The sequence below is a fragment of the Bufo gargarizans genome, chromosome 3, assembly GCF_014858855.1.
Source record: "Bufo gargarizans isolate SCDJY-AF-19 chromosome 3, ASM1485885v1, whole genome shotgun sequence".
NCBI classification, from domain to species: domain Eukaryota; kingdom Metazoa; phylum Chordata; class Amphibia; order Anura; family Bufonidae; genus Bufo; species Bufo gargarizans.
The window spans coordinates 263,412,838-263,425,810 of NC_058082.1; the positions used below are offsets into that span (position 1 = coordinate 263,412,838).

At 44.6% G+C, this 12,973-nt stretch overlaps 1 long non-coding RNA gene and 4 other non-coding genes across 5 annotated transcripts; all 5 read right to left on the minus strand.

The window, feature by feature from the left end:
• Positions 1 to 1,757: 1,757 nt before the first annotated feature.
• Positions 1,758 to 9,165, minus strand: LOC122931151. The gene is made up of 10 exons (XR_006388214.1): positions 9,119 to 9,165; positions 8,600 to 8,646; positions 6,771 to 6,831; positions 6,091 to 6,117; positions 5,122 to 5,156; positions 4,387 to 4,449; positions 4,143 to 4,179; positions 3,904 to 3,930; positions 3,609 to 3,628; positions 1,758 to 2,031 (listed from the first exon to the last, which is right to left on the minus strand). It is a non-coding gene; the product is annotated as an uncharacterized LOC122931151 (long non-coding RNA).
• Positions 3,982 to 4,118, minus strand: LOC122933534. Its single transcript, XR_006388486.1, has one exon. It is a non-coding gene; the product is annotated as a small nucleolar RNA SNORA8 (small nucleolar RNA).
• Positions 4,519 to 4,642, minus strand: LOC122933543. Its single transcript, XR_006388495.1, has one exon. It is a non-coding gene; the product is annotated as a small nucleolar RNA SNORA18 (small nucleolar RNA).
• On the minus strand, positions 6,169 to 6,305 carry LOC122933535. The gene has a single exon (XR_006388487.1). It is a non-coding gene; the product is annotated as a small nucleolar RNA SNORA8 (small nucleolar RNA).
• Positions 7,492 to 7,622, minus strand: LOC122933551. The gene has a single exon (XR_006388502.1). It is a non-coding gene; the product is annotated as a small nucleolar RNA SNORA40 (small nucleolar RNA).
• Positions 9,166 to 12,973: the final 3,808 nt, after the last annotated feature.

Here is a 12,973-nt window from a genome sequence, read left to right on the forward strand (position 1 = left end):
GCAAATACAGTGGAGGAGTTTAAGCATGCATGGGATAGGCATAAGGCCATCCTTCATATAAGATAGGGCCAGGGGGTATCCATAGTATTTAGTATATTGGGCGGACTAAATGGTTCTTATCTGCCGACACATTCTACTGTTATGAACGGATCAGTTTGTATTATCTTTAACATAGCCAAGACAGATCTGTCATGAACTCCATTGAAAGTCAATGGGGGATGGATCCGTTTTCTATGCTCTAGCAAACGGCGCAAAACCAGCAGCAATATGGCGTTTGCCGGGGGCATGCGCAGTAGTGAAAGCGATGCCGTGCACACAATGGGCATCGCAGTGTGCATGCTCTGGCCCGGCGAGGCAGTGCAGTCATGAGATCTCGGCCAGACCTTACGCAAGGGAATAGGAGGGCATGCAGAGGCTGGGGGGGGGGGGGGGGGGGGGAGACAATGGAAAAAAGAAAAGGCAGGGCAGCCTGGGCACCAACACAGTGAATGCCACCCCTGGGCACTTGCAAGTGCTCATTTGCATATCAAAGTTCATTTTTTCCAGCTTCTGCAAGTCTAAAGACAAAGGTACCATAACATTCATGTATAGGTGTGCTATAGGGCAATGTATATGGCCATATGGAGGTGACAGACTCCCTTGAAGTAAGGGATACTGGATAGGAGCACTTAGTACCTTTTCTTTCAGCTATTATTGGTTCCTATTTTCAGATAGAAGAACTTAGTCTGAAATGCAAATGAGCCTGTAAAGTGCCCAGTAGGCATTAACCTCAGCAGAAGGCACCCAGGGCATGGGCACTGGCAAGGTGTGTCTGGGCTCATTTTGCCAAGATACACTCATTTCCATTACAAAGTTATGAACATAGGAAGACCCTGGCGGCTGAAAGAATCTGATAATGTGCTACTTTGCAATCCCTGTAGGTGACAGATTCCCTTTAAATGGCCAATGTTATATGTATTACTCTTGCAATTTGTTACAAAAATTGCTTGTTACTCGATATCCTCTTTACTTCAGTTTATGGGTGCACAGGTGTTTAGTGTGGTAACATGTACCCATGAAGCAGAATAAGCTTGTATGTTACATGAAAGGACCCCCACTCTGTGCCAAGCAGAGCTGCAGTGGAATGTAAATACCACCTTGAACGTTATCCTATTAAGGTTACTTTCAGACTAGCGTTTGTTTTCCGGTATTGAGTTCCATCACAGGAGCTCAATACCAGAAAAATAAACCTATCAGTTTTATCCTAATGCATTCTGAATAGAGAGCATTTCGTTCAGTATGCATCAGTTTGGTCCCTTTTTTTAGGGGACGGAGAAAATACTGCAGCATGCTGCAGTTTTTCCTCCAGCCAAAAATACTGATCACTTGCCAGATCCGGCATTAAATTACATCAAAGTGTATTAGTGCCAGATCCAGCATTAAGTGTCCCAGCTAAACAGATTCGGCTTTCCGGTCTGCACATGCACAGACCTTAAAAAAAAAAATTCTGTTTTTCCAGATGACACCGGAGAGACAGATCCGGTATTTCAATGCATGTCAGACAGCTCCACCTCAGTCTGACAAATGCCACTTCATGTCCAGATTGCTGGATCCAGCAAAGAAACTGGCTGCCCGAAGCCTCTGCCACAAGTTGTTCTCACCAGTCATGGTGGACCAGAAAACAAACCATGTAGTGTTTGTACTTCAGCAGCAAGACTGTTTGGGCAAGTAATTAGCTTCTATGGAGTTCACGAATAACTGATCTGGCACCATGTATCTGCAGTGTACTCACAGCTTTATTGCTCACTATGCAAGAAAGTTATGTAGCAGCAGCTGTTGGGAAAGTTGTACCTACTTACTACTTCCACTTTAGCTGCTGCAAGTTTCTTTTGCATTGAACATTTAAACAACACAATACAGTATTATTGTAGTTGTAGACCAACCAATGCAGGACTGTGATCAGGAAAGAGTCAGACAGAATTTCTACATCACTGTTTATTAAGAAACCAGGAACAGCATACAGTAAGGAATGCCAGGCAAGTCACCTCCACCCTAGAACCAAAGAAAACGTGTGAGCTATGTCCAGTTCCATAAAATGTCAGTGTTAGAGGGTTGTACGGTGGCTTAATATTGAGGACCCATCTTATCAAAACCATTCTGAGATATTACCTAACATTCTGCATATGTCTACTTTATGTTAGCATCATTTTGTAGATTTTTTTAGGACGTTACAAGGTTTAGAAGCAAAACTTCCAAAAACCACTTTAAGGACCATTTCAGGTCTGAAGTCACTTTGTGGGGCTTACATAGTAGAAAGCACCATAAATGACCCCATTGTAGCCCCTCAAGTTACTCAACTAGTTTCACAAACTTTGTTAACCCTTTAGGTGCTCCACAAGAATTAAAGGAAAATGGAGATGAAATTTCTAAATTTCACTTTGGCAGATTTTCTATTTTTATCAATTTTATTTCTTTAACCCATCAAGGGTTAACAGCCAAACAAAACTATTACCCTAATTCTGCGGTTTACAGAAACACCCCATATGTGGTTTTAAACCGATTTAAAAAAAGGCACACAGCAGGGTGCAGCAGAAAAGGAACGCCATATGGTTTTTGGAAGGCAGATTCTGCTGGACTGGCTTTTAGATGCCATGTCCCATTTGAAGCCCCCCTTACAATAGAAACTTAGAAAGCAACCCCCATTTTGGAAACTAGGGATAAGGTGCCAGTTTTATTGGTACCATTTTTGGGAACATTAGATTTTTTTGATCATTCATTATTACATGTTATGGGGCAAAGTGCCCTATTTTTTTTTAATTTTTGCAGTTTATTTTTTTTACAGCATTCAGCTAAGGGGTGTGATTGCCCATATTTCCTGTTTTTTTTATTAATTTTTCCATCACATTATACAATGTTTTTATCTATAGATGCGACCACCCTGCAATCCATCAGTGGTGGCTGTGCTTGCAAACTATAGGAAAAAGCACCAGCTATGAATGCTCCTGGCCAGAGGTTGGCTCTGTTCAAGCATGCCCACCACTGCTGGGTTGCAGGGTGGTCGTAACCATGGAAATGATCAGTGTATAATGTGGTGGAAAAATGAATCCAGCCAGCAAAGGAGGCAATATGGACATTAGTAAGTGGCTTATATTCACTTTATCTACATGATAAATGCCATTTGCTGAAGTGAGACAGCCCCTTTAAGGGCATTACTTGTAACCCCTGCCCATCTGCCATTTGAAGGGGTAGCAGGACTTAATTACTTCCTCTCCAAAACTGCCTTTTTGCTCCTGCTACAAAGGAGATGGCACACAGGTAATTTTGAAGAGGAAGCATTCAGCTGTTGGGCAGGGGTGCCAGGAGTCAGACCCCATTCATCTAAAGAGATCAATAATAAGCCAGAGCATAACCCTACTTATCGTTCATACAATGCATTGTCCTATATATCCAATATGCCTTGTTAAGGCTGCTGGCTATCTCCTCTATAATAGACCACAGTACACACATGTAGTGCCCACAGTATCCTGTAGAGGATTTTGTTATTGGTCACAGCGTAAGGACAGCTGGTTTGCAGCCAGAAAAGCCCTCTTTGAAGTGACCGCCAAGTTGTGGAATCCTTCCATTCATACCTTCAATGGACACATTTAGCCTGCAAGAAAAGAAGCAGCAGGATTAGACTAGGTCTTTCACGGGAAAAACACCTCAAATTGTAACAGATTTGTCCTTCAGAAGGCATATTGCTGTAACCACAGCATTCTTTGGAGGCCTTCTGAAGCTTTACTTTATGGTCATGTCCACAGCAAACTACAAACCAACAATTACAGCCGCTTTGGTAATGACCAGTAGCTTTGTACACACTGCAGTGGAATTACCAGCAGGCATCTTGTACTACATCATCACTGCTGTATACCAGTATATATTTACCTGATGTGATGGAGCACCTCCAAATAGCTGCAAGAAAAGCAACAAGTTAGCTTTGAACACCAGCATTTTACACTGAAATGTTGTCTCAGCCGTAAAACCAGGTTTACAAACACAAGAGGCCTGGAAACCAACGATGCCATTTGCTGATTTAGTGTTGCACTGTTTAATGAACACCCCAACAGAAACTCCATTGAGTGCAGATACCGTACAGTGCGTGAGGGACCCGACCACCAACTCACCTCAACTTCACTATTCCAGCCTCCGTGGGAAGGGCTCCTGGAAAAAAAGGTTCATATAGGTTAACCAAACCTGAACACTAGGATGAGCCGCACTGTTCCATTCACATCAGTTGTCAGATTTACATGCTTCGTTCACACTTTGGTCACACAGCAGTTGAACTTCAATATCATCACATGAACTAAAGTTATTCCCGTAGTATACCATTATAGAGCTACTCCAGCATATCATTATTCCAAGACTTACCTGCAGATTTGACTTGTACAACTCCTTGTACTGCATGGCTAGACAACACCAACGGAGAGGCATCTAAAAAAGGAAGAATGTAAGCATAAGTACCTGGCCAGACAGAAGAGCACAAGGTACAATACTAATATCGTGTGTTATGCAGTTAATAACCTACTAATCAAAGTTAGCAGGCAAAGCTAACTGCAAGCTTTATCTCTGAGGCATTTCCAACGACAAGGGCATACTGCAAAACCCCATCGGGATAGACCTCAATACAACCCCATCACCCTTACCAGTGCCCAGTGACATGCATACCAATGCTATATAATACATCGCAGCCCAACCCCATTCAAGTGAACAGGGCCAAGATGCAATACTCTACACAACCTGGTGCCATTTCATGGAGAATAAGCCTGAGCACAGGTTTCCCATAAAACTATATAACTTTAAATCTTAGCTCATTCTAAGCCTTGAAGTCAAGAAGACCATCCCATCAGTTACCTCCTTCGCTCTGACACTATACACATATAGCCGCCAGTCACTGGTGGGCCTGCCTCCTTGACTTCAAAGCCCAGAATGTGCAGGAATATAAATTAATTACAAGTTCTACTGAGTAGCTTCCCCTAAAACTCTCAATCTGCTCAGCTCCTCATGCTCTAACATGCTGCCTGTAGTTTACACTGCATTTTCATGGTGACCAGTTCCTTCTATTATAAACTTCAATAGAGTATATGGGCATAAATAGCATTTTACCTTCATGTCCTCCTACTTCATCTTCCAGTAGCAAGCTTAAAAAAAAACAAAAAAAAACACTAATTAGATTTGAAGAGAACATCTTTTCCCATTACACACATGTGAACTGTTCAGAAAGTCTTATGTCCTTCACCCTATTAGGTCAGAGCAGTTGAACATTATTGATCATCAGAACAGCCAGACAGGTGTTAGCTGGGACAGGAATCTGTTAGCTACATCTTAACCCCTTCATGACCACGCACAAGTAGCTGTTCCAGCACCTGCAGCCTAGAAGCATGAAGTCCCATCCTTCATGTGCCCTGCTGCGCTCATTCACTGGCCTCGGCAGCACACGATTACAGAGGTCACTGAACTGCTGCAGCACTGCAAATGACAGATGAGATGACTTCCAGGTCAGAGGTATGCGACAGCCTGTGCTGGTGTTGAGCTGCCATGTTGGAAACATTCTAGCTCTTCAGCATTACCCACTTAAAGGGAACCTGTCACCAGGATTTTTAGTATAGAGCTGAGGACATGGGTTGCTAGATGGCTGCTAGCACATTCGCAATACCCAGTCCCCATAGCCATGTGCTTTTGTGTAATAAAAGAAAAGGATTTGATATGTAAATTAACCTGAGATGAGTCAGGGACAGGACTCATCTCAGGTTAATTTGCATATGTATCAAGTCATTTTTACACACAATAAAAGCGCACAGAGCTATGGGGACTGGATATTGCGGATGTGCTAGCGGCCATCTAGCAACCCATGTCTGCAGCTCTATACCCAAAATCCCGGTGACAGGTTCCCTTTAAGGACAGAGCAATATACCATTTGTTTACTCCCTGCCCTTATTTTACCATTCACAGCTCTACAATGACTTTTTTGCAGGACAAGTTTTTAATTTCTAATGGCACCATCTTCTGGAATGGCAAACGGAAGGAAAAGGGAGTGTCCTAATATACTAGATTATTATACCAGTACATATTTACCTGATGTGATGGAGCACCTCCAAATATCTGCAAGAAAAGCAACAAGTTAGCTTTGAACACCAGCATTTTACACTGAAATGTTGTCTCAGCCGTAAAACCAGGTTTACAAACACAAGAGGCCTGGAAACCAACGATGCCATTTGCTGATTTAGTGTTGCACTGTTTAATGAACACCCCAACAGAAACTCCATTGAGTGCAGATACCGTACAGTGCGTGAGGGACCCGACTAGGGATGAGCATATGGATGAAACATCTGAAGTCAATTTGCATAAAACTTTGTTCCAATACTGTACAGAGCAGGAGCCTCATACAGTATTAGAATGTATTGGCTCAGATAAGCCGAAGTTATTGCTTTGTGAAGTCTCATGGGACTTTGTCCAATTACTATATACATTTTTACTGTAAAGAACCATTTCCCAAATTCTGGTTTGGTTCCAAGTGGTACCTTGGAACTGAACCAGAGTTCGGGAAATGGTTCTTTACAGTAAAAATTTATGAAGTAATTGGACAAAGTCCCATGAGACTTCACAAAGCAATAACTTCGGCTTATCTGAGCCAATACATTCTAATACTGTATGAGGCTCCTGCTCTGTACAGTATTGGAACAAAGTTTTATGCAAATTGACTTCAGATGTTTCATCCGTAGTTGATTTGCTGTAGAAAAAGTAAAACAGCTTACCAGATCAGGGGACATCATCCTCCAGGACCCTCATATCATGGGCAGCACACATGTAAGCCACCTGGAGGAAGAAGAGGTGCAAGTCAATTCACCTGATCTGTGTATAGGCCTCACTCCTGGTTTTGTCTCAAGGGCTTGTTCACACAAATGTATGTGTTCTGTTTCCGTATTGTGGCCCGCATATGCAGATCCGCAATACACGGACACTGTTCCGTGTGAATTCCGCATCACGGATGCAGACCCATTCACTTCAATGGGTCCACAAATCTAGAGATGCAGAATGGAAGCACTATGGAGTGCTCCCATGGGGTTCCATTCCACAAAAAGATAGAACATTGCAGTGCCCAATGCACAGAACACATACATTTGTGTGAACAAGCCCTAACTGATGGAAATAACAGAGCAAATAACTGATGTGTGAACCTGTTGACATGTCTGTTTTAGTAAATTGTATTCCAGAAACTGACAATTCTAGACTATTCTTGTAAGATCCCTCTGACAAGAGACTGCAGGGGCACACCCAACCGGGTGACACCCAGCTGCATCTTTATTCATAAACACCTTGAGGGAATAATGAGGAACCACACCAGAAGAAACAGCTGCTTCAAAACTAATACATGGGAATGCAAGCAGTTACTAAAACACACGTCAGGAGACAGGTCCTCAATAGGTCCATTAACCTTGGAGCCTTCGATGGATGACAGGCAGTATAGAGAAGTGCAGTGTCCCTTCCCGTAAGTAACACAACTCCTACAAGTCAAGTAGTTGTGGGTTGCAAGAGAAGGTTTTAATCTTAGCACTTCTGCCAAGTTTACACCTAGAAACAGGCTAAACTGAAAAACAGCAAGTGCTGTTAGGCTATAACCACCATCGCCATTTTACACATTCCTGCATTAAAATAAAAATGAAGCGAGATTAGTGTCACACTAGCAGCAGGGGACTCCGGCAGGTGAACAGCCTGGTCAGATCCGTCCCCATTGACTAATGGGGACAGTTCCTGCAGCGGCACCCGGACTAGAAGTACTGCATGCAGTACTTTTACTCCAGAGCTGTCTCGCCGTCCTGGCGGCAGAACTTTGCCCTCATTATAGTCAATGGGGACAGAGCGGCAGTCCAGGACATGTGAAATAGCAGCAGGATGGACCAGACAGGCTGTTCACCTGCCGCTAATGTGAAAGTACCCTTACCCACCAAGTGTCAGGATGCATGCCCATCCATTACCAGAATCTCTCCTCCCTTTCACAGGCTGCTGTGGCGCCCCCCCCCCCCCATCATTACCCTGTGTACAAGCTGCTGATCACATGTGGCACACTGCTCCATGAAGCCCAATCATTCACCCCCCTACTACAAGTAATTGCTGCATCTAGGGGGCAGTTTCTAAATGTTGAGAGACTTGCATTCTCACTGACCAGAGTTTGTTTATGGCTGTGCGGCCAAGATGCTGCCTCTTCACTAGCTCTCATTAGCACAACCTCATTCATGGTCCAACTTTCAGCAGCTTATAAGGGATCACCTCTCCTTTGTGTTGACAGTCACGGACGATGAAGAGTGCATGACTTTCCTCTACAGTCTTTATGACTCCACAAAATGCTGCACGATTTCCTCCCAATCTTCAGCACTGCCACCTGCCCTAGATACTTCCCACACTAGTTTTTATCCAGCCACCTCTAGGCATGTTTGCCGTGCTGCAGCCGCATCTCCCACCCATCCCCATTATAGTTCCCCTGCCTGACATACCCCTAATGCCAGTGTGAAAGCAGCAAAATATGTTTTTTTAATAAAGGCTACATAGAAGGGCAAAGCAGAAGATGCCATAGGTATTAACTTACCAAATCAGGGGACATGGGCAACCAGAAGTCAGACATCTTTCAAACACCTAGGAAAGAAAAGAAGACTGTCACTAATGCATAAATCACAAACCCAGGAAGCGCCATCATGAGGAAAGCTGCCCCACGGAGCGCCATCATGAGGCAAATAACCCCCCTTCACATCTGATCAAACATTGTGCAGAGACAGCTCCATCTGTACCCTCCATAATGTTGAGCCTACACAGCCTTCACTCACGAAGAGAAAAATAAAAAAATATAAAAATAAAAAGTCAGGTAATGCCATTTACAGCGCCCGCTAGTGGCGGGGGTTACATGTGCCAGGTCTCATTGTCATCATTGCAATCCGGTTTACATGATGGAAGCTAAACCTGCCCGTTCATATGGCCTCGCTGTAGAGACACAACCATGTGAGACTGCGCCTGAATCTAGCAAGGCCGTGTCAACCGCACGACTAAACATAGGCAAGGCAGAGACTCTCCGGCCCAAGCAGGCCTAGCACATAAGCACACGACTTCTTACCTCTCCTCCGCAGGCCGAGCAATGAGACAGTGCATGGCGTGCGAGGGGCTTTTATAGCGCGAGACTCGCCCTCAGGACGTCCCGTTCTCGCGGGATTTCTCTTCAGCGGATTGCGCGACAGTGACGTTTCTCCGGCGTGCTTTTTTTGGGGGTGGGAAATAGAACAGGATTATAGGATGCGGCGTGTATACAGTTTAGTGGCTTATAGCTCAGTGCCACCAGCCTTTTGTCTCCTCACCCCTTGTAGGAGAGGAGGTCACTTCTAATGTGATACATCAGGCAATAGGGTCAGGGTTGCCAACTCGAATTGTAGTTTTTCCTGGACGCATTATCCCAAAATCACGGACAGCTACCTTTTTATATGGACAAATTGGCAAACCATCATGAATGGTAAAGATTAGAAGGTGGATTTAGACAGGCGGATTCTCTGACAGCGTATCGGGAGCGAACATTCCTGCGAACACTCTGCCCGTGTAACGGTGCTGCCGACGAACGAGCGAAACTCTTGTTCAGGGGGCGATCCTGTCGTTCGTGCAGGCACCTAGATGATCGTTTCTCGGCAGCCGATTGTGCGGCGTAAACTAGAGTTGTTGCGATACCTAATTTTTTATTCGATTTCGAATACCATAAAAAAGTATTACGATACTCGATACCATTCGATACCACGCAAAAAAAATAAACCCAAAAAGCCACGTGCATTCCACATTTAAAAAAATGGCGAATCGCGCAGTTTTTATTTTTTCTGTTCCGACGTTCACCGCATAGATTTTTTTATATTTTAATAGTATGGACTTTTCTGACGTGGCGATATGTGATATGTTTATTTTTTTATTGTTTATATATTTTATATGTGAAATTGGGAAAGGGGGTGATTTATACTTAATATTTTGTGTGTATTTCTTTTTACTTTTTTTTTTACACTTTTTATTTAATAACTATTTTCCCCTTAGGGGCCAGAACGTGGGATCTTTTCATCCCTTGTCCTATTTATCCTGATGGATCTCTATCAGGGTGACTAGGACTTCACACTCTCCCTGCTGCCCTGTGCATAGTGCACACAGCAGCAGGGAGGTTACCATGGCAGCCCCTTCAGTAGCGTCCTGGCTGCCATGGTAACCAATCAGAGCCCCAGGATTACACTGCTGGAGCTCCGATCAGAAACTGCCACCAATGAAGAGGAGGGGACCCTGTGGCCACTGCCACCAATGATTTTAATACTTGGGGGGTTGAGAGGGGCGGGCGCACTGTGCCACCAATGATAATTAACCCTTAATACAGGAGGCGGGTACTGGCAGCAGATCAGCGGCAGTTAAACCCTCAGGTGCCGCACCTGAGGGGTTAACGGCGGCTGATCGCAGCTCCCTGTCAGAGGCAGGGTGCTGGCTATGCGATTCTGCTGCCGGCACCTGCCTCCTGTATTATGTGTTAAAGACTACCTTATATGGGTCCAGACTTTTAAGTAGCAGGCTACACAGAGCGGCGCCCAGAGATGTCTGTGCACCTACTATTATTCCTGGGCGCCGCTCTGTTCGCCCGCTGTGCCCCATTACCGTCTCTTGCTCCATATGCTAATTACTATGGGAGCAATGGGGAGGAGACATCAGCTTCTCTAGTGGGCGTTCCTTCTCCCTGCTGTAGTGCTGTCCAATCGCAGCGCAGAAAGAACGCCCAGAGGAGAAGCTGATGTCTCCTCCCCATTGCTCCCATAGTAATTAGCATATGGAGCAGGAATAATAGTAAGTGCAGGGGCATCTCTGGGCGCCGCTCTGTGTAGCCTGCTGGACCCAGGAACAGTCCTATCATTGGTGGCGCAGTGCGCCTGCCCCTCTCTCCGTTCATTGTTGGCAGCAGCAGCACAGCGGGGAGGGAGACTCTGCTTCCTTCTCCCCTGTACTGCTGAGGGAACCAGCGCGCTCATGTTCAGAGATACTAGACTGCGCAGCCAAGTATCGAAAAAATGGAAATCCCGGTATCGATACCGGGACAAAAGTATCGATTGGGTATCGAAATTTTGATACCCGCAACAACCCTAGTGTAAACAGCGTTCTGCTGCCGGGAAACATTACAGCTATATGAGGACGAGGGATGGCGATAGCCATCGGTCATCATACTGTGGAGATGATCGCTGCAGCTTCACCTCCATTTAATAAGCAGCCCACTGGCAAAAAGGAGTGTGTAAATGCATCTTAATGTATGTCTATAGCTCAATATACTGAACTCATTACAATTAGGTCCATTCACACGTCCGTGGTGAATCGCGGATTCGCAATACACCCGGCTGGCACCCCCCCATAGAACTGCGGACAAGAATAGGACATGTTCTATTTTTTTGCGGAGCCGGAAGATCACATAGTGTGCTCTCCGCATCCATTCCTGCCCCATTGAAAATGAATGGTTCCGCACCCGTTCCCGATATTGTGGAACGGATGCGGACCTATTTGTGGACGTGTGAATGGACCCTTACTGTGATCTGTAAAATGCTGATAATCACCACCAAAATAATCTATTCAAATACCGCCAGCCTCAAAAAAATCACGGGAAAAAAAAAATCACCTTTTTTATGGACTATCCAGAAATTTCTGGACGGTTGGCAACCCTGCTCCTCACATGTGCTGCCTTTGTGCCATATTTGCCCTTATAGGTGTAGGGTATTGTCTACAGCTTAAATTTAAGGTAGATTTTGATGCTTTCAATGCAGAAATACGCCTTGCCATGGAAATTCTGATCCATGTGCAGTACTGACTCTATATGCGTCATAATATTAATAAAATAAGTATTTCACCCATTTATTAGTAGATGAAGAGCTCATTCACATTGGCGCTTTACTATTGCTAATGATTTTGCTTGCTCTGCTCTGTTAGGCCTCTTTCAGACAAACATGTCCTGTGCAGAAATTGCGCTACATGTGGGAACGTGATTTCCCATGGACACTGCTTGTTTCACAGGATCTCACAGCCTTATAATTTATAATGCTGTGTGTCTCTGGCCAACCTTGCATCTACCGAATTATACTGACTGCATTATGGGCTCAATTAGACGACTGCGCCTTGTTTTGCGGTCCACAAATTGTGGATCCGCAAAACACGGAAGCCGCACATGTGCGTTCCGCAATTTGCGTCATGGAACCAGCCGGCCCATTATAGAAATGCCTATTCTTGTCCACAAAACAAACAAGAATAGGACATGTTCTATCTTTTTGTGGGGCCACAGAACGGAGCAAGAGATGTGGACAGCACACGGTGTACTGTCTGTGTCTTTTGCGGCCCTGTTGAAATGAATGGCTCCTTTGGGTTTCTGTTCTGTTGTACATCATTTAATGCATGAAGTAAATTGACATCAAATCTGCTGGCATTCTGCATCCAGTACAAGTGAATAGCTGTATTTCATAAGAAAATCCATCTTCTAAAACATTGGCAGCTTTTATTGAAGAACATCAAAAAATCCATAGAAAAGAAGGGTCCAGCAGACCTACACGTTTCACACTCACAGAGCTTAATTGTAATTAAGCACTGAGAGTGCGAAACGCGTAGGTGTACTGGATTAAGCACTGAGGGTGCGAAACGCGTAGGTATACTGGATTAAGCACTGAGGGTGCGAAACGCGTAGGTGTACTGGATTAAGCACTGAGAGTGCAGAACATATAGGTCTGCTGGACCCTTCTTTTTTATGGATTTTTTTTTTCCAATAAGAGCTGCTAATGTTACAGAAGATGGATTTTCTTTGTTGTTTTTTTTGCTTATGCGGTGAGCGCCAAGGTCAGGTGTGCGGATCACATCTTCATTGGCACAGGTGATCTCTGATGCACGGTTGGGTGGGGTAAACCCTGCTACTTTGAGGGTATTCCATTTACATGCA